Here is a 22,029-nt window from a genome sequence, read left to right as displayed (position 1 = left end):
CAAACACGGGAATTTGGTGAAGAAGGAGGTTGGAGGTTATGAGGATTATAAAATGAGATGGTGGCTATATTCATAAGAAGGGGGTAGGGTTTCATGTTTAACTTTTCATCTAATGACACTTAATCCCCTCATACTTTAGATAATTGCACTTATACTATCCATAATTCATTTAAACTCGATTATTTTAAATACATTGTGAAACTTGGGATGTTATAAACAAATCTGTAACGCATAAGAACATGCTTAAAATACATTATACAAAAAATATTAAAGTTAATTTTATTTATATAAATTTACATAAAAAAATTAAATAAATACTTACGTAAAAATCAAGAAAACAGAATAAATTCGTACCTTTATTTTTCTAATCTTTTTGTTGTTTGTAAACAATGTCGTCAACTAAATACTCCCAGGTCTTTTCCCATACATCTTTTAGTCTAGACGAACTTTACGTGATTAACATGGTGGCAAATAAATTTCGTAGGTAATAACCACTGACGTATGACTAGCTTTTTGAATAGCCTCTATATGCTCATTGTCATCATCTAAGAGAAGAGACCTCTTTTATAGCATACATCTTGAAACGTGACACAAACATCACCATCAACCGTACGAATATTTTCAAAGCATATAATGCCTTTCACCTTGTTTAAAAGAAATTTTAAACAGTAGGCTTCATTGAAAGAATGAGGAACAACATGAACTCTTCCAATAATTATAGAAACCAAAGTTCAATTTAAGATAGACAGAATTACAGAAATTGTCCTTTATCTTCCATCCAAATTTCACTCGTTGTCCCTCATCTTCAAAATTGATCTTTTTTGTCCTTTATGTTTCAAAATCCAACAGCGTTTGTCCTTTTCGCCTAACCCAGTTAATTTTTCTTGTTAAGTCAGGTCATGTGCTTTGCACATGAGGGCAAATTGGTCATTTTACGTATTAAATTAAAATAATATTTTAATAAATAATCAAAAATAGTAAAAAATTTAATATATAACTATACTCTCTCTCTTCTCCCCCTTCTTCTTCTTCCTCAATAGCCAAGGTTTCCGGCCACCACCAAGCTCTCCGGCGGCCATCGCCACCGTCTTCTCAGACAAAACTGCTTCATCACCTCTCCGTCAACACCATCGTGTCTCCCGCCGGCCACCATCAGTTCGTCATCATCGCGAATCACCACAATTCTCGTCATCCCGCTGGCCACCATCAGCCACTCACGCGGAAACCCTAACCTGACCTCTAAGAAAAAATTAATTAAACTCTCACTACTATAAGCACCAAATTACAAGACACAGCAAACGAAACCCTAAGTAATTAGGAAACAAGTAATACACAGTGTGACGGAATTGAACGGAATAAAATTGATATCCGGCGAGTTGAAAATCGAAGATCGGAGTTGAAAATCGGAGATCGGAGTAGTAGTAGCAGTTCCATCTCCATCAACACTCAACAAACAAAGACCATTTGTTTCGTTTTCGCCGGGATTTTGTTGAACCCTTACGGCCGGCGGCATGATGGCAGTGGTTTAATTTAATTTAATTCGTCTTTATAATGATGGCCATGGTAGTGTATTTCAGGGCTAGGGTCGGTGGCGAAGGGTCAGGTGGTGGCGATCTTAGGATTGGTGGTGGCAGGTCTAGCGAGGTTGTGGTAGTTGTAGTTCCGGTGGTGCTTGTTTGTGGTGGTTGATTCATGCTGATCTTGTTGGAGAAGACGGTGACGATGGTGGTTGCCGAAGATTGGTAGAGGAGGAGGAGGAGAGGGAGGAAGAAGAAGAAGAAGAAGAAGAAGAAGAAGAAGAAGAAGAAGAAGGAGGAGGAGGAGAGAGAAAGAATAAATATATATTTTTAGTTTTTTTAATTGTTTTCTTTATTTATTAAAATATTTTTTTAATTTAATAGGTAAAATGACCGATTTGCCCTCATGTGCAAGGCAAATGACTTGACTTAACGAAGGTTTTTAACTGAGTTAGGCGAAAAGGACAAACGCTGAAGGATTTTGAAACCTAAAGGACAGAAAAGATCAATTTTGAAGATGAGGGACAACGAGTGAAATTTGAGTGAAAGATAAAGGACAATTTCTGTAATTCTGTCTTTAAGACATATATATGTTGTATATTTGATGAAAATCTAAATTATGTATTAATATTAATGGATGAACGGAAGAGCTACGTGTTAAAAATTTTAATAAGTTATAGAAACTTAGAAGAAGAATAATAAAAATGATTTAATAATTTTATTTTACCTTTTCAATATAATTGAGGAGTTGTATAAATTTATAATATATAATATGATTGAAAGTTCAAAAATTTCTCTAAATAACCGATTCACGTGTATTATTAAAATGCACATATAATAAAACTATTAAAGGTTAAAAGAATCATATAGCAAGGGTCATAAATATTACATTTTATTTTTTATTTATTAAATTAGAAGGAAATTATGAGAATGATTGTTACATATGGAAATGAGTAATTTGAACCAATAGAAATAGGAGAAAACATATATATATATATATATATATATATATATATATATATATATATATATATAGGGTAAGGATCCTAAGAGAATCATTGGCAAATTGAGAACTTTAAGAACCATTTTGAACCACTAAAAAAATCCTCTAAAAAATATTAAAAATATTATAAAACAAACAAAACCAAAATATTTAAAAAAGTAAAAAAACCAAAATTCTTATATTTCATTCCGGTTTCATTAAAAAAACGATTTTTTTTTCTTTTTAATTCGTATTATACCTATACACATATGTACATTATCATTTATCTTAAATTATACATATGTGTATAGGAAAAAACACGTGTGTACATATTATACATATATGTATAATAAAAAAAACCGATTTTTTTTCTTTTTAATTCGTATTATACCTATACACATATGTATACTTTCATTTAATCTCTAGTTATGTAATATACACATATGTACATTATCATTTACCTTAAATTATACATATGTGTATAGGAAAAAAACATGTATGTACATATATGTACATATTATACATATATGTATATGTATAATTTAGTTAAACCGAGAATTTTTTTTTTACGTTTTTTTTTAGAAACCGGGATGATAAATAAGAACTTTGGTTTTTTTACTTTTTTTTATTTTTGTGTTTTTTTTTGTTTTATGATTTTTTTTATTTTTGGGTTTTTTTGTGGTCCAAAATGGTTCTCATAGTTCTCAATTCCCAAAAAGTTCTCACTTGATCCTGATCCAATATATATACATATATATATATATATATATATGTCACACCCCAACTAGCACAATGAGGAAGCGTAAAATGGGAACGTAACAGACACCTCTGTTATTAACCACATTATTTATAAAGAAACATTACAAACTAATTTACAATATATTACATTACATTGCTCTATCATCGTTTTACAATCTAGGCGATACAAACAGAACTAGTTCGTTAAACTAATTAATCTTACTACTAGTACCCTTGCTTCTATTCACATAGCATCAACCACACCTTGTTCACGTAGCTAGTCACCAAATTATTCAAACTTTGGTATAACTGAAAAGCAGTTTAAAACAGGTCATCTACTAGAGTTGGTGAGTTTCACGCGTTTCGAGAAAACAGTTATGAGTAATCACAAGTAACACTTGTAATTATGATATAAGTATGTATCTATGTATGTAAATGATGTAATTATACTAAGCTACAATGAAGCCTTGACTGTTTGTGCTACGTGCATCCATTTCCCGCGCCCAATCAACCACTATGGCTCCCCTTCCGCCCACAACATGCCCCGGTAGCTATGTCTAACACTACATAGCATGTTTGTATAAGTATGGTCATGTGCAAATGGCGCTATGCGACACGGCAACTAGGCCAATTCTGTTTGGATTTGTCAAACCAATAGTACTATTCACAAGCCACCGGCTCGAAGTTAATCACTGTGTTAGTGGGGACTTTTGTGTGTTAGCACTTAGATAATTCACATCATTACACATTTCAAATATGTATACGTAATCAAACATGCTTTTCACCCCAAAAGTTCGTAAAAATTTTTAAAGAGAGGGGTCTTGAAACTCCCTATTTAATAGAAGTCTGGTACAGTGTCAGTTCGCAGCAGGTTCAACTTGCTACACTAATCCCTATAACCATCATTATAATAATGTTAATATTTTAATATTTTTATAATCACAACACTAAAGTAGGCTGTATATCTAATCCGGGTATATCTGGTACGCCCAGAAAGTGTCAATAGGCTTAGATTGTGATGTTGTTCAATGTCTAATACTTAAAACCGAACTTGGCTTAGTTTCCCCGTTTTCCCAGCTGGGCCAAGTTGTTTGTTTATGCTTTCAGAAAATAGTTATGGGGATGTAAGCTTGGGTAAATGTGTTGGTCGATAAAATGATTAAGTTATAAAGAAAGATCACACATTGAGGTTCTGGATTCGCTACGGGGCTCGTTTCCGTTTATTCAGTTTAATTTGAGAAAAACGCGCACAATCTATCCAAATTGTCTGGGTTTCCCATAAAAAGTTCGTTTTTACTTAATTAATCCAAAAATGTGATTTTTGATCACTCTTGGTATTCTGATATTCCAACAGATTCGTTAATCGCGAACTTGTCGGTTTTTACCAGAATTTAATTTGTTTAATCGTTGAATTAGTGTAATTAACAATCCGTTTATCATTAAATTATGAAAATTTAGTCACTTATCAATTAAAATATGTTTATTTTTATAAAAATATTTCTGGAATTATTTACTAATTTATTAATTTATAAAAATTCATTTTCTTTGCTATATTTAGCCCGAAAATCGTCCATTTATACCAAACCATCTCCAAAAATTCCTCCAAAATTTTTGAATGATCATAATCTGTCCCAAAACAACCTGGAAAAATATCAAACTCTAACAATCTTCGCTAACATCATTTCCGAGCCAAAAACGACAATGAAAATTCAAATAAACGAAAATGAACAAAACCTAATTAGGCTTCTCCAAATACTCCAAAATTTTATATGTGATCAAAATATACCGAATCTGAGTTCCCTAAAAAATTTTATAATTTTCTATGCATTTTAACTATTTCCCAAATAAACGTCCCAATTCAGTAATAAATTCGCCAAATATTCTCGGATGGTCGAAACTTTACCAAATTTGAACAGGGACTCAATGATATGGTCCCTGATGTCCCTCCAAAATTTCATTACCTAAAAATATGAACATCACAATCGAATCCTAAACAGCCCGTAAATGAGTGATTCGGCATTACCTTAGCGGTTTTGGTTCGTTTTCTCCATTCTAATCGAGTTTTCGGGTTCTTGTGCTTCTATGCAAGCTAGATACAGGTCCTATGTCACAAACCAAGCAATTTTCATCAACATAACAGCCCCTTAACTTATGGTTTCGGTTAGGGCATAAAACCGAACTTTTGAACCGTAAAAACGGCGTTTAAACCCTATAATCCGTGTTTATGGACAAAAAAACTATCAAACCAAGTTCCTAACCACGTGTATGATAAAAACATGTTTTTGGGCCATTTTTAGGATTTTTGCATGGTTAGGAATGATCTTTGGCAATTAAACTATGTTTATATGGTATTAAACCTAATTAAAACATGTTAAAAATGATTAAAAAAAAATCAAAATACCTAAAGTCTCTTGGAGTTTGGTTGAAGAACGAGATGGAGATCCAGGTTTTTGCAAAGTTTGATGCACAAAAATATCTAGTGCTTTGTTAATTTAAAAAAAAAAAGAAACCCAAGGGGGGGGGGGTTACCCCTTTAACGTACGGAAGCCATTTGGGCCCAAACAACTGAATTTACAAGCTCGTACATGAAAAGCCAAATCCAAATTTATTTCGGGTTCGATTTTTAGCGCGAAAAATATATCAGGTGAATCAAGCAGTGCGAAAACGAGTGCTTTTCGGCTATTTTTGTGTAAATTTATAAAAACATAGTACACGTTTGTAAAATTCAAAAATATTTTCACGGATCGCTTAAAAAATTTCAAATAAGTGTTTGGTAAGTCTTTTTCGGCTTAACGGATGATACAATGATTGGTTTGTAACTATCTTTCGCGTTTAAATCTATAGCAGGTTGTCAAACGAGCATGTTTTCGTTTAACTTGTTTGCTATCGAACTAAGGCCATATAACTAATATATTAGCTTATATTAAATGTAAATCACTTATAGAAGGCCCCCCCGGGATATCTGGGTAATAACCAGACCCGTTCGGTTAATCATTCGATAGTTACGTAATAAGCGTTTATTTGTTTAGTTGGTAAATACGTACTGAGGTGTACCTGGTTTTGGCTCAAATGTCACATTCTCCCCCCGTTTGAAAATTTCGTCCCCGAAATTCGATTATTCCACTTTGACCTTATTTGGAAAACGGTGCGGATATTTCTTTTTAAATTCAGATTTTCGCTCCCACGTGAATTCGGGTCCTCGTTTTGAATTCCACCGAACTTTGACCAAAGATATTTTGTTGTGTCTTAATTGTTTTATTTTTTGCTCCATTATTTACACGGGTTTCAAGTTTAGTTATGAATAAGTTTTCAAGTGGTACTCTCTCCGCCTCGCTAGTAAGGCACTTGTTTGTTTCGGTATATAAGAAGTTATCGGTAGGCCTAAATTCGTGAATGAAACTCGACTTTTAAAAGTAGTTTTAGTCGATATACTATTAAATTAATTTTGTTTGAGATAATTTCGTACGATTCCGTGTATGTTGATGTTAACTCATCGTTTTTTTTCCTCAACTCAAATAAGACCTTTCAAAGGTCCACAATTTATTAGGTACATTGGTATTGTCTTTGGTCCGTCTTAGGTGGGTTCCAGTCTGTTTTTGAATTTTACGAGCTTTGTCTGTAGCTTCCGGAATCAAATCGGATTTTACGTTTTGAGTGTTGCCAACTTTTAATTTAATAAAGTATCGATTCATGTTCTCACACGTATTATACTAGTTATAGTCCCGCTCGTTATGGCAACTATTAGTATACGAGGATTAGACTAGTGGAAAATGATGGTCTTAAATTTCTCTAAGGTTTAATATACATGCGCAAGGCAATTCTTCCAATGCCTGTGTAGTTAGTCCAGATTGATCATTTGTTTGGGAATGACATGTTATGTTAAACCGATTCGGTTTCTGAAGGTTGCCAGAAAATAAGAGGTGAAATGACTATCTTAGTCTGAAGCAGTCGAACTAGACATACCATGCGGAGACATAATTTTGTTGATATAATGGTAGGCGAGCCTTTCAGTTGTGTAGTTGTTATTTATTGGGAGGAAGTGTGCAACTTAAGTTAGTCGGTCAACTAGTTCTCGAACTCCACTATGTTCTCCTGATGATTTATAAAAAGGGTGTTACGAAGCTCACATTGATTTGTTTCCCCTTCCACTGGGTGTTTTCGGTTGTTATAACATTACCGAGGGCTTTTGATATTCTGCCTTAATTCTAGCACGAGTCAGCCATTCTGACCCCTAATAATATTCTTTTAAATCTTTGTGCATCTTGTCGGCACCTGGATGAATAGAATCTTTAGACTTATGCACTTCGTCCATAATTAAGTCCCGTAAGTTGTTAAGAGTGGGAATCCAAACTCGGGTTTTTTTTTAAGTATAATATTGCGTCGGTTCTTTCTTCAAAGTTTTGCTCGTTCCCGTGTAAGTCTTTATTTTCCAAGTGATCTTCTTTTAGGGCTTCGTTTTAGGGCAATACGGATTTGTCCGGTAGGCTAGTTTAAGTGCTCGGACCCTCAGTGTTTCGATTCTGTCTTTTTTGCTTAGGGCATCCCCTATTATGTTGGCCTTGCCCGGATGGTATCGAATTTTACAATCGTAATCATTCAATAATTCCACCCATCTTCTCTGTCTCATGTTTAGTTCTTCTTGGTCGAAAATGTGTTGTAGGCTTTTGTGGTCCGTTTATACTTTGCATTTGGTGCCATATAAGTAGTGCCTCCAGATCTTAAGTGCGAAAATAACATCGCCCAGTTCTAAGTCATGGGTGGTATAATTCTTCTCGTGCACCTTGAGTTGTCGAGAAGCATACGCTATGACCTTATTTCTCTGCATAAGTACGCATCCTAAACCTTTCCGGGGCGCGTTACAATAAACTACTAGATCCTCAATTCCCTCTGGGGGGACTCAGTATCGGGGCTTGGCATAGTTTCTGTTTCAGCAGCTGAAAACCGCTTCTTGTTCTTCTCCCCAATTATATACACGGTCTTTTTGGGTCAAAACAGTTAGAGGTTGGGCTATACTGGAAAAGTTTGCAATAAAGCGCCGGTAATACTCAGCTAGTCCCAAAAATTGGCGAATCTCTTTCGGTGTCTTCGGGGCTTGCCAATTTTTAATGGCTTCAATTTTGCTCGTGTTCCTCCTGGATTTTAGAATATATCCAAATTTCATCAATAAACATGATAAATACTTTTTGTCAAGGTATGGCTTATGGTTTTCAAACTCGATTCATAATATCCATGAAAACTGCAGGTGCATTAGTCAGCCCAAAAGGCATAACTAAGAATTCATAGTGACCATAACGAGTACGAAATGCCGTTTTAGAAATATCTTCCTCCTGAATATTAACCTGATGGTAACCGGATTGGAGTTCAATTTTTTTTTTTTTGTTTTTTTTTTTTGAGAAGTAGTTAGCCCCTTGAAGTTGTTCAAATAAGTCGTCTATTCATGGGAGAGAGTATCAGTTTTTGATGGTTATTTTGTTTAGTTCCCGACAAGCAATACACATTCTAAAGCTTCCATCTTTCTTCTTCACGAACAACACCGATGCTCCCCAAGGAGAATAGCTAGGACGTATGAAACCTTTATCTAATAATTCTTGTAGTTATGTAAGTAGTTTTTACATTTTGAGAGTGTCAGACGATAGGGTGCCTTGGTAATAGGAGTTACCCCTAACGTTAGGTTAGTTCGGAGTTCAACTTGTCGGATAGTGATATTCCAGGTATTTCATTAGGAAAGACATTAAAGTATTCGAGTACTACTGGGATATCTCCTATATGTTTCATTGGGGTTTTTATGGTTATATTTTCCAGAAATGCCATACACCCTTGGCGTAAGCGCTTTAATACTTTAAGATGGGACACGATAGGTGATATTGCACCAAACTTCTCTCATTGTACCATAATTGCTTCATCATCCAAGAGAGAAATTTTAACTATTTAGTCATCACACGCGATTTTCGCCTTTTATTTAGCTAACCAATCCATACTGACAATTACATCGATGCTTCCCAACTAGACTGGGATTAGGTCAATAAAATTGGTTGGTTGTTTAAGATAACAAGATTGTTTTGGAGTATTTGGTTAACAATTCTAGGTTTAGTGAAGTCTGTAGTATAAGGGTCTATTAGCTCACTAACCGGTACACTTCCCAAGGATAAGAAGTTAGTGGGGATAAGACTTCCCTCATTGCTTATATCAAACAAGACTGAAGCATTTTAATCAGAATTTACAAATGTACTCTTCACCACATTTAAGTTTTGTCATGTTTTATCGTGTCCGATCACTAATCGCGGCCTCTAGCCGAGTTAGATGTCAATGTTCGTTTTTGGTTTAACTTGGGACAGTTCCTTTTGAAGCATTTCGTACTTCCACACTCAAAGAGAGTATGAGGGTTTGTCATAGGTTGTGTGCGAATTAATTGCGATTGGGTTAACTGGGAAGGGTGAGGTTAGAACAGTATGTTTACAACACTTATAATGTTTCCACAGCTACTGGTATAGTATCCAATAATCTAGTTTTTGTAACATATCTTTATTCATCATTCCTCTATAATGATTACAGAATCACACCTTGGCAAGGGTTCGTTGTATATTTTTCGTTCACAACTAAAGATAATCGACGTATCGTTTTGAGTTATAGGGCGCGCACGTTTAGTTTGTTGTAGTTATTGTATCCCTGTTTCGTGATTAGTTTGTTTTATACAAGATGATTTTCCCGGGTATTCTCAAAACACTATTTCTAACCAAATCAAAAGCTACCACACCGGCTTGTGTCATAGCATTTCTAAGGATTTAGTGGAAAACTGAATTAATTAAAGTCCTTACTTTTGGGGCTACTAACTATGGCACCAGTCGAGCCAGATCGTTGAAACGGTTCGTGTATCCCAATTGGCACGCACCTTTCATTTTCAGTTTCCCAGGTTCATATTCTAATTTCTAGATTTCATTCCTTGGACAAAAATGAATTAATAAAAGGGTTTTAAGTTTTGTCCAAGTCAACCGGTTGGCTGCCTATTGTTCCCGAGTTTGTACAATCATTTTCTATCACATATGTGATGATCAATTTCTAGTATTGATAAAAAATTGTATCGCTTCGATTCATTTTACTAACCCATTTACTCTTTTAGTACCACTAGAATTTATAGGTTTGCACAACGTAATTTGTTTAAACGAATATTTCCATTGTGAAGGATTACTATTGTTATGACTAGTATTCGTGTTCGGTAAGAGATTTTTATTGCCAATGGCATTTAGTGGGGGAAATTATCATAATTGGTAGTAGCATTAGTGCTCAGTGGGGGGTATTATTCGTGACAATGTTCGTATTTATCAAGAGAATAACATTTGTAATTGTATTAGTGTTGGGCGGCGCACTAATATTCGTAACCGTATTAGTGCTTGGCATTTGATTTGTATTCATTATCGTATTAATGTCGGCATTGAATCGTGCTGCTATTGTCAGAGTTACTATCTGCAGTTGCCGAATAATCATCTCGGCCACAACTGCCTTAGATCACGTGTTTGTTTTCTTCGGGGCCATCTTATAATGATGAACGACTATACTTCACTTAATAGTAATTCCCCCTATACTCATCACGCAAGGAATTACATTAGCTAATACTCAAGTATTTCAAATAGCACATAGTATCACACACATCGAATCCTGTATCCATATACCAAGGATAGTACATTGATTTAGCGCCATAAGGCCATTGTTTGTATGCATATATCAAAAGTTGTCACCTAGTGACAAGTAATTTTAACCCGGTAAGGGTCAATGTTTGTACTAATAGGTCCAACTCGTTCTCCATATCAGCATAGCATACTAACAGATGCTTGCATGGAGTATCGAAACCATACACAACAGTGCTATAGTATCCTTGTCTATCTGAGCCCACATTATCATAATCATGTATAGTTCACAAGCACGACAATTATTCCGATATAATCCCACCATTGGGTAACTGTTTTATCCTGTCTCTCCCGTAAGTTAATGATGTGCGTCGGATATGTCTAAAAAATGACCCTCACAACTAAGCTTTAAATTTAAAACGAAAATCTTAAAACCACACACAACCGGCAAGTGTACCGATCGCAAGTAGTATAGACCCAGGAAGTCCAAGTATCGAACATGAGGACACGTAAGAACGCTAACGAACACTAACCCTATACAAGACCTACCTAACAATAATATTTAATTGATTTTAATTTTATTTTTTTCTTTTTATAAAATGACTTAACTGGACTGACTGACAAAAGTTACCAAAAATAGAAAACTTAACGAAACTAACGGAAAAACTTAACGACACTAACGTGGTTTTAACGACTATGGAAAAACAACCACCTAGGCAAGAATCCTATTGACAGTTTAACGGCTAACATAATTAACTAGTCACGAGACACCGGGATCTTAAAAATAAATAAATCAACTAAGGCTCACTAAAGTTCGCTAGATCACCTCTCGGTCTCACCAACTAACCCTCACAAATCTAAGAAGACTGAATTAACCTACCGAGATAAAGATTACTAGGGTACCCTAATGACGCCTCTCCTCTCGGACTCAATGACACAAAACCCGCTAAAAATTGGTACTAGCAACTCTAGGGATAAAGGGGTAACAATATCTAACTTAATCTAGGACACTTATTTGCATGCAAATCTAAACCAGACAAAGCCAAAACTCGTTCTCGCGCAATTCTAACTTAACCGAATAAAGACGCGAGACAAGCCGACTTCCTATTACCTCTCGATCACAAGGAAGATGAACCTATTGAATTTTAATAACTAATTGCATAAAAGATTCCTATGGTCGCGCTAACCACAAATAGATCAAAAACACCAAGTCTAAGACCTAACAAAATAACCCCTAACCAAAAGACACAAAATCAACCAATCAAGGCAATAAGGGGAATCACATGCAAAAATTATATAAAAGCAATAACTACCACATCCAAGATTGAATTAAATAAAGCTTTTCAATAATAATACATGGCGTAACTAGTCAAAACCAAATAAGCCGTCAAACAAAATCAATATTCATCTCAACCTAGGAAGTTCAAGTATTTAGCTACTCATAATAATAATGAACGAGTCAAAATAAATAGTAGCCAAATTCATGTCTAACAATTCTTAAAAGAAGAAACAACGCTTTAACAAGTAAAATTGAATAATAGACAAACTAAATAATACTTGTTTCTGCCTCCAAAACGAATTCTTTCGTCACCCACTTTTTGTTGCGTCTAACTCCAAATCCATGGCTGACTCCTCTTTTTTTTTTCATCGGCCTAACTATATGTGTATATATATTTCTTCTCTCACCGACACCCTAATTTGCTTGTAAGTCAATCCTTAAACTTGTAATGGGCCCGTGACAGATTCCGCGTATTAACAAATATATTTTATGGGCTTTATTTTACTTAATATTGAAAAATTCCAAGTCTTCAATTATTTTTCTTGCATTTCACGTGGAAGAATCTTGTACACAATTAATTTGGAGTCTTATTTAATATAATAATAATTTAATGCCAATCAATTATAAATAACTTTCTTAAATTCGTCATGCTTTACATGTTAATTTTTAAGAATACTAAATATAATATGTACCAATTAGAAATATTATTCAGTAAAAATCAACATAAAACAACTCAAAAGTGTAGAAAATATGTATTTAGTTTATGTATAATTTAGACCGCATCATATATTCCCACACTTGAACCTTTTTCGTCCCTGAAAAAGAATTCTACAGAGGATCATAACCAAGTTTTAACCAACAACTATTGGGTTTATTATTTTTATTTTTATTTTTATTTTATTTTATTATTATTCTTTTTTTTTTCTTTTTAAAGTATTAGAACAAGTGACCCGTTACCCAAATACTTCTTCCAACTTTCACCTAATAAGTTAGATCAGGTCGATTGCCAGTATTGCTATACACTTAAACCCATGCCCCTAATACTTACCGAGACAAATAAGGCGTGACAATTTCATTAGTTTGTATGACTAAGCGGGACCCACACTTGAAAGCTCTGCCGCCACTTCACCACGTTCCATTATAGTTTTACCGGGCCGAATCACCCTAATTTGACTTAAACCTATTGCCACATGATCAAAACATTTTCAACTCATATACAACCTATAAACTCTAGTTTGGTCCTTAATCGACCGACGGTAGTTTCCTTCATGGTGGTTTTGATTTGAAATTTTTTTCTTTTTTTTTCAGCCTTTTGGCTTTTTGCATTTTTTTTTAAATACACCATGTTGGACGATAATACAGACTGCATCAAGGCTCAAGTCTACGCCACCGCGCAACATAGGGCCGAGCAAAACTTTCTTCTGCTATTTGCAGGAATAGATACGTATACATAAGATTATACATATAAGTACGTATACAAAAATTAAGTTTTTATATAAAGGTGATCATATGACTCGAGGCTTGAGTATAACCCGGCTTTTCATTCCAGTCCTGTTACGGGCTTAGTTAAACAAACAAAACTCTAAGATGTTTCCCACTAAAGTTAGGCCATTTAAAAGGTTCAATTAGGTCAACAACCAAACCGCCCTTTCATTCTTGGAGGCTGAGCATACCAGCACATCGACTACTGAGTCTAAACTGTTCGGTTGCCATACATTACGTGCGGGTCTAATAGGCACTTTTCTTATTTAATATATATATATTTTTGAAAACACCAGGAAGTTATGAAATAACCACTACTCGGTAATAATATCATTTCCTGTTTAACGTAGAGAAAACAAATTTCAATGGACTATTTTTTAAAATTTTTCAATTTGTTTTTCAAATTTTTTTATTTTCTATTTATTTATTTATTTATTTGTTTTCAAAAATTTTCTACCACTAAGTAAAATAAATCCCATCCCCACACTTAGAACGAAATCGTCCTCGATGAGAACAAGGAAAAGAAATAAAATAAAATAAAAATAAAACAGAAAATAAAAATATAGTATACAAGACTAAAACAAAGAACGGGTTACTCCCCTGGTTTGTGTGCAGAATCTTCAATAGCTTAGTAGTAACCAAACAACCGTATAGCATTTCATTCGCGGCCGAAACCTCGGGAGAACCTGTTCCAAAACGCCATCGTAGCTACCATGCGCATAATATAACCTGCAGAACTCAAACTTGCTCGCATGTAGCGGCGTACAACAGAAAACAAAAACATAAAGAAATAAACGTATTTTTTTTCTCCATTCGACCGACTCGAATGGAGATTGAGTACGAGCGGTTTCATTTTGGAACATCCTGAAATAGACAAAAACATGTAGAACAAATAGCACACACAAATAACAGAAATACAAACTCTAAAACTCGGGCAGTCTCCCGAGCGATGCATCATGCACGTCTACGTCTCGGTGAGCGAGTCAAGGTAGAATACCTCGACAGTCTGATCAGCCATCGGCTCGCCAATGTAGTGCTTCAGTCTATAACCATTCACCTTAAACTTCCCGCTTTTATCTTCTATCTCAATAGTACCATACGGGAAGACCTAAGTGACCGTGAACGGTCCCGACCATCAGGATTTCAACTTTCCCGGGAATAATCTCAACCGGGAATTATACAATAAGACCAAATCCCCACACTTAAACTGCTTGTTCCCCTTCAACTTCTTGTCATGCAGTGCCTTCGTCCGCTCCTTATACCTAAATGACTGCGCATACGCGTGATCTCTCAGCTCCTCTAACTCGTGCAACTGGTGGAAACGAGTGCTCTCCGCGGCGAACATATCAAAATTGACCATCTGTAGGGCCCACGAAGCACGGTGCTCTATCTCAACAGGCAGGTGGCAGGCCTTCCCATAAATCATCCAAAACGGTGTGGAACCGGTCGAAGTTTTGTAGGCTGTACAGAAGGCCCACAACACATCATCCAACTTGTCGGACCAATCCCAACAATTCGAACCAAACTTTTTCTCAAGAATACGTTTGATCCCCCGATTACTCACTTCCACCTGCCCACTAGTTTGTGGGTGGTAGGCGGTTGCAAGCCGATGGGTGAACCCATAGCGTCGCAACGCCTTCTCCATCTGCACATTGCAGAAGTGAGTACCTCTATCACTGATCAATGCCTTGGGGACACCAAAACGAGCAAAAAGGCTCTTGAGAAAACGGACTACAACTCGGGCATCATTCGTGGGTAAGGCCTTGGCCTCAACCTATTTCGAAACATAATCCACAGCCACGAGTATGTACTTGTTCCCATGCGAAGATGGAAACGGTCCCATGAAATCAATGCCCCACACATCGAAAACCTCACAAACCTGAATAGCATTCTGGGGCATTTCATTTCGCGACGAAATGTTGCCAACATGCTGGCAACGATCACAACTCCTAACAAACACGTGCGCATCCTTAAAAATCGAAGGCCAATAAAAACCACAATCAAATACCTTCTTCGCTGTCAAACTCACACCGTGGTGACCTCCTGTCGGTCCAATATGGCAATGGCTCAGAATTTTCCATCCCTCCTTTACGTCAACGCACCTCCTGATCAATTGGTCAGTACCTATACGAAAGAGATACGGGTCGTCCCAAAGGTAAAACTTAACATCAGCAAAGAATTTTTTCTTTTGCTGGTAAGGCATCTTCGGGTAGTACCCGTCCGCAAGATAGTTTGCGAAGTCGGCGAACCATGGAAAACCCTCATCCTGAGCTGAAACAAACATGAGACTCTCTATCGGAAAGTGGTCATTAATCCTAACCCCTGGCTCTCCTAACTCAGCTCCCTCAAGACGCGAAAGATGATCGGCCGCCACATTCTCGGCCCCCTTTTTAACACGGATTTCAATATCAAACTCTTGAAGCAATAGGATCCATCGGATAAGACGCGGCTTAGCATCCTGTTTGCTAAAGAGATAACGAATAGCAGAATGATCCGTGTACACAATCGTCTTGGACAGAACTAGATAGGACCTGAATTTATCAAACGCGAACACCACAGCTAAAAGCTCTTTCTCGGTGGTGGTGTAACCCTCCTGTGCACCATTCAAGGTCCGGCTAGCATAGTAAATCAGATGGAAGTGCTTATCCTTCCGCTGTCCAAGAACCGCTCCGACTGCGAAGTCGCTCGCATCACACATCAACTCAAAAGGAAGCGACCAGTCGGGAGCAATCATGATCAGGGCGTTAACGAGTTTGTTTTTTAAAAGATCAAACGCCTTGATACGCTGCTCAGAAAACACAAACGAGGCATCCTTCTCCAGAAGTTTGGTCATGGGTCTCGCGATCTTAGAAAAATCTTTGATGAACCGACGGTAGAACCCGGCGTGACCCAAGAAACTCCAGATGGATCTCACAGAAGTGGACGGGGGAAGATTAAAAATGGTCTCGACCTTCGCTCGGTCGACCTCTATCCCTGCACTCGAAATACGATGCCCCAAAACAATGCCCTTGCGTACCATGAAGTGACACTTCACCTAGTTAAGGACTAGGTTGGTGTCAACGCATCGGGCCAACATCGTCTCAAGGTTGGAGAGACACTGATCAAAAGAGCTCCCAAACACAGAAAAGTCATCCATGAACACCTCCATGGAGTTCTCGATTATGTCATGAAATATAGCCACCATGCACCTCTGAAATGTGGCTGGAGCGTTACACAATCCGAATGGCATACGTCTATAGGCAAACGTCCCGTATGTACAGGTAAACGTGGTTTTCTCCTGGTCATCGGGAACAATCGGAATCTGAAAGTACCTAGAGAAACCATCCAAGAAAAAGTAATACTGCTGACCTGCCAAACGCTCCAGCATCTGATCAATGAAAGGTAAAGGAAAGTGGTATTTCCTCGTGGCATCATTCAGTCTGCGGTAATCAATGCAGACTCTCCAACTAGTCACAGTCCTAGTGGGAATGAGCTCGTTCCTCTCATTGGTGACGACAGTCATGCCACCCTTTTTAGGAACCAATTGGACTGGACTAACCCACGAACTATCAGAAATGGGGAAAATGATCCCCGCATCAAGGATTTTGATAATCTCCTTCTTCACGACCTCCTGCATCTTCGGATTTAGCCGTCACTGCGGCTGAACGACAGTCCTGAAATTATCCTCCATGAGGATTTTATGAGTGCAGAACGAAGGGTTAATACCCTTAATGTTGATAATCTTCCATGCAATTGCCTCCTTGTGCTCTCTCAGCACCCTCAACAACTTCTCTCTCTCAACCTCCGTCAAAGCAGATGCAATAATAACCGGCAACTTCCTCTCCTCGTCCAAAAACGCATAATCCAAATGGGCGGGCAAATCCTTAAGCTCTAAGGAAGGAGGGGGGCTCTCGATAGAAGGTCGGTCCATCAGATCGTCTCGTACGATCCCAGCAGACACTTCAGACTCAAGGGTATGTGACTCGGTGTCATTTTCCGTTGACTGATCGGTCAAGGCGACCATCTCAACCTCCGAAATGTCCCTATCGAGAATCTGAGTGTCGGAGGCAGATCCTCCACATATCTCACTGAAAAACTCCCCAACATGCTCCATGATGGTATCGATAAAGTACAAGGAGTCATCAATAGACTTGGGGTGTTTAAGTGACTGTCGAACGTCGAAAGTGACGTTCTCATCCCCAACTCTCAAGATCAACTTACCCTCGCAGACGTCGATCAACGCCTGTGCAGTGGCAAGGAATGGCGGCCTAAGATAAGTGGTACACTATCATCATCGTTCATATCCAGAATGACAACGTCCACCGGGAAGATGAACTTGTCGACACGAACAAGCCTATTCTCGACCACCTCTTGAGGGTATTTCACAGAACGATCAGCAAGCTGGATACTCATCCTGGTAGGCCTCGGTTCGCCTAAACCCAACTTGTTGTACACGGAATACGGCATGAGATTAATACTGGCACCAAGATCAGCCAGTGCGTGAATCACCGTATCATCACTCAAGATGTAGGGAATCGTGAAACTCCCTGGATGGGACATCTTCTCTGGTAACTTCCTCTGTAAGACAGCAGAACAACTAGCACTCAATGGGATGGAAGCGACCTCAGCTAACTTCTCCTTATTCGAGAGAATATCCTTAAGGAACTTCGCATGTTTCGGCATCTAAGTCAGTGCCTCAAGGAATGGAATATTAAGGTGAAGCTGTTTCAAAAGATCAAAGATATTGGAGTTCTGCTCCACATCTCTATCTCTGCGGAGTCTCCCGGGATACGGCACTCTAGGTTTGTAGACTCTCAGTGGCTCGCTCGGTAGCTGCTGTCTCTCGGCCTGTGCTGAACTCCCTGGGCTGCTCCTCTTATGCACCTAGGCCGGCGGAGACTCCATCTGAATCTCCCCATCCACCTGCTCTTCTACAACTACTGCAGGCTCCTCGAATCCTCCTCCTCTAGACCTCTGCTGAATCACGGGCTCATCTTGTGCCCCTGCACCGCTCCTCGTCGTCACAGCTTTCGCGAATCCCTTCGGGTTCTGCTAGGTAGCGTACCCTACGGCCTCTAGTTCAAACGGCTGGCTATCTCTCCCATCTGCCGCTCAAGACTCTGAATCGACGCTCTCTAATTCCTCATGAATGACTCATGCTCGCGAAGCTTCTCCTAGGTCTCTTTATGACGGGAATCCTCTCACGTCATAAGCTGTGACAACATCTGCGTCTGCTGCACCATCATCTCCTCTAAAGTGGGCTTCTTCTCCCCACTGCTCTCTCCTTCACCCGCATCGCGGAATAGACTCTGACGCTGCTGAAAACCGGACTGATTCCTGCTCCTCCAGTTCGAGTTCTGATTGCCTCTCCATCCCAAATTATAAGAATTGAAAGAATTTTGATTTCGGTTTGGATTTCTTACATAGTCTACGGCCTCCTCCTGAGAACTGACTATGCACTGAACGGTATCATGCCCTCCTCTACAAATCTCGCACAACCTGCTCTTCGTCTGCAAGTCCTTCACAGTCTGCGCTAACGCCTCTACCTGTGCCGTGAGTGCGGTGGTCGTGTCCACCGAGTGCATGTCGCGTGATATGGAGTCGATGGTCTTACCACCCTTGGCGGGTGGTCGCTGGTATCCACTCATAGCTAACCCATTAAACAAAGCGATGCACTCATCCGGGTCCTTCGTCGTTAGCAAATTTCCCCCCGCCGCCTTGTTTAGCATGTTCTGCGTCGCGTAAGTCACTCCATTATAAAACTTCTTGATAACCGCCTAATCCTACAAGCCGTGGTTCGGGCACAACGCTAACAAAATTTTGAATCGCTCCCATGCCTCGTAGAAACTCTCGGTGTCCTCCATTTGAAAATAATGAATCTGATTACGCAAACGAGCGGCCTTAGCCGGAGGATCGTATTTCTCAAGAAATTGGGTCTGCATGGTAGCTCAAGTAGCTATGGAGCCCTGTGGGAGGGACTCGAGCCACAAACTCGCATGATCAACGAGTCAGAACGGAAAAACACGGAGTTTCACGGCATCTTTTGATACGCCGGCAATATGGAAAGTGTCGCAGATACGCGCGATACGAGTGAGATGAGAATGCTGGTTCTCGTGAAGTAACTCGTGAAACTGGGCAGAATGAGAAATGGTATTCAGAATGTTCGATGGAATCTGCTAGCTCGTGTTCACTGCAATGGCGGGTTGTGTGATGCTGGATCTCGCACTAGCATTGGCCGGACGGGCCCGGTCTGCAACTGTCCTCCTCGGTGGCGGATTGTCGCCCATGATCCTATCCCTATCGTCAAAGTCAAAAAACGTAGGAGAAGAGGATAAACTACCAACGGATGATGAAGTAGATGACGGTGAAACGGTGCGACGTCTCTCACGAAACTCTCTCTCAGGCTCGGGGAATGATTCAGTGTCTGGTGGTCCACGAGATCGAGTATGTCGCATACAACTATAGAAGTCAATAAAATTAGCCAAACTATCCTAACAAATAAACAAAACAAAAAATAATTACAAGTAGCACACAAGGTAAGTCCTAACTCGGATTGCTCTCAAAACGCCTAAAACCGTGTCCTTGGCAACGGCGCCAAAAACTTGATGTGCATCGGATATGTCTAAAAGAATGACCCTCACAACTAAGCTTTAAATTTAAAACGAAAATCCTAAAACCACACACAACCGGCAAGTGTACCGATCGCAAGTAGTATAGACCTAGGAAGTCCGAGTATCGAACACGAGGACACGTAAGAACGCTAACGATCACTAACCCTAGACAAGACCTACCTAAGAATAATATTTAATTAATTTTAATTTTGAACTTTTCTTTTTATAAAATGACTTAACTGGACTAACTGCACTGACTGACAAAAGTTTCCAAAAATAGAAACGACTACCTAGGCAAGAATCCTATTGACAGTTCAACGGCTAACATAATTAACTAGTCACGCGACACCGGGATCTTAAAAATAAATAAATCAACTAAGGCTCACTAAAGTTCGCTAGATCACCTCTCGGTCTCACCAACTAACCCTCACAAATCTAAGAAGACTGAATTAACCTACCGGGATAAAGATTAATAAGGTACCCTAATGACGCATCTCCTCTCGGACTCAACGACACAAAACCCGCTAAAAATTGGTACTAGCAACTCTAGGGATAAAGGGGTAACAATATCTAACTTGATCTAGGACACTTATTTGCATGCAAATCTAAACCAGACAAAGCCAAAACTCGCTCTCGCGCAATTCTAACTTAACCGAATAAAGACGCGAGACAAACCGACTTCCTATTACCTCTTGGTCACAAGGAAGGTGAACCTATTGAATTTTAATAACTAATTGCATAAAAGATTCCTATGGTCGCGCTAACCACAAATAGATCAAAAACACCAAGTCTAAGACCTAACCAAATAACCCTAACCGAACGACACAAAATCAACCAATCAAGGGAATAAGGGGAATCACATGCAAAAATTATATAAAAGCAATAACTAACACATTCAAGATCGAATTAAATAAAGCTTTTTATTAATAATACGTAGCGTAATTAGTCAAAATAAAATAAGCCGTCAAACAAAATCAATATTCGTCTCAACCTAGGTAGTTCAAGTATTTAGCTACTCATAATAATAATGAACGAGTCAAAATAAATAGTAGCCAAACTCATGTCTAACAATTCTTAAACGAAGAAACAACGCTTTAACAAGTAAAATCGAATAATAGACAAACCAAATAATACTTGTTTCTGCCTCCGAAATAAATTCTTTCGTCACCCACTTTTTGTTGCGTCTGACTCCCAACCCACGGCTGACCCCTTTTTTTTTTTCGTTGGCCTAACTATATGTGTATATATATCTCTTCTCTCACCGACACCCTAATTTGCTTGTAAGTCAATCCTTAAACTTGTAATGGGCCCGTGACAGATTCCACGTATTAAATAATATATTTTATGGGATTTATTATACTTCATATTGAAAAATTCCAAGTCTTCAATTAGTTTGCCCGCATTTCACGTGAAAGAATCTTGTACACAATTAATTTGGAGTCTTATTTGATATAATAATAATTTAATGCCAATCAATTATAAATAACTTTCTTAAATTCGCCGTGCTTTACATGTTAATTTTTAAGAATACTAAATATAATATGTACCAATTAGAAATATTATTAAGTAAAAATCAACATAAAATAACTCAAAAGTGTAGAAAATATTTATTTAGTTTATGTATAATTTAGACCGCATCAGTTAACATTTTCCCTTCAAATTTAATTAGTATATTATAGTCGAGAGGCATTTTGTAACACCCGTCAAATTTCCGGTTTAATGATTTAACGCGTGTAAAGTTTGTATAACTCTCGGGACTTAACCGACGTTTCTCGGAAGCCTTTACGTCATCCCGGTACGTTAAAGAACCTAACTTTTC

This window comes from Bidens hawaiensis, unplaced genomic scaffold, assembly GCF_021521415.1.
Source record: "Bidens hawaiensis isolate Kalapana, Puna unplaced genomic scaffold, B.hawaiensis_p1.1 tig00006556_1, whole genome shotgun sequence".
Classification (NCBI taxonomy): Eukaryota; Viridiplantae; Streptophyta; class Magnoliopsida; order Asterales; family Asteraceae; genus Bidens; species Bidens hawaiensis.
Note: the sequence above shows the minus strand (reverse complement) of the source record.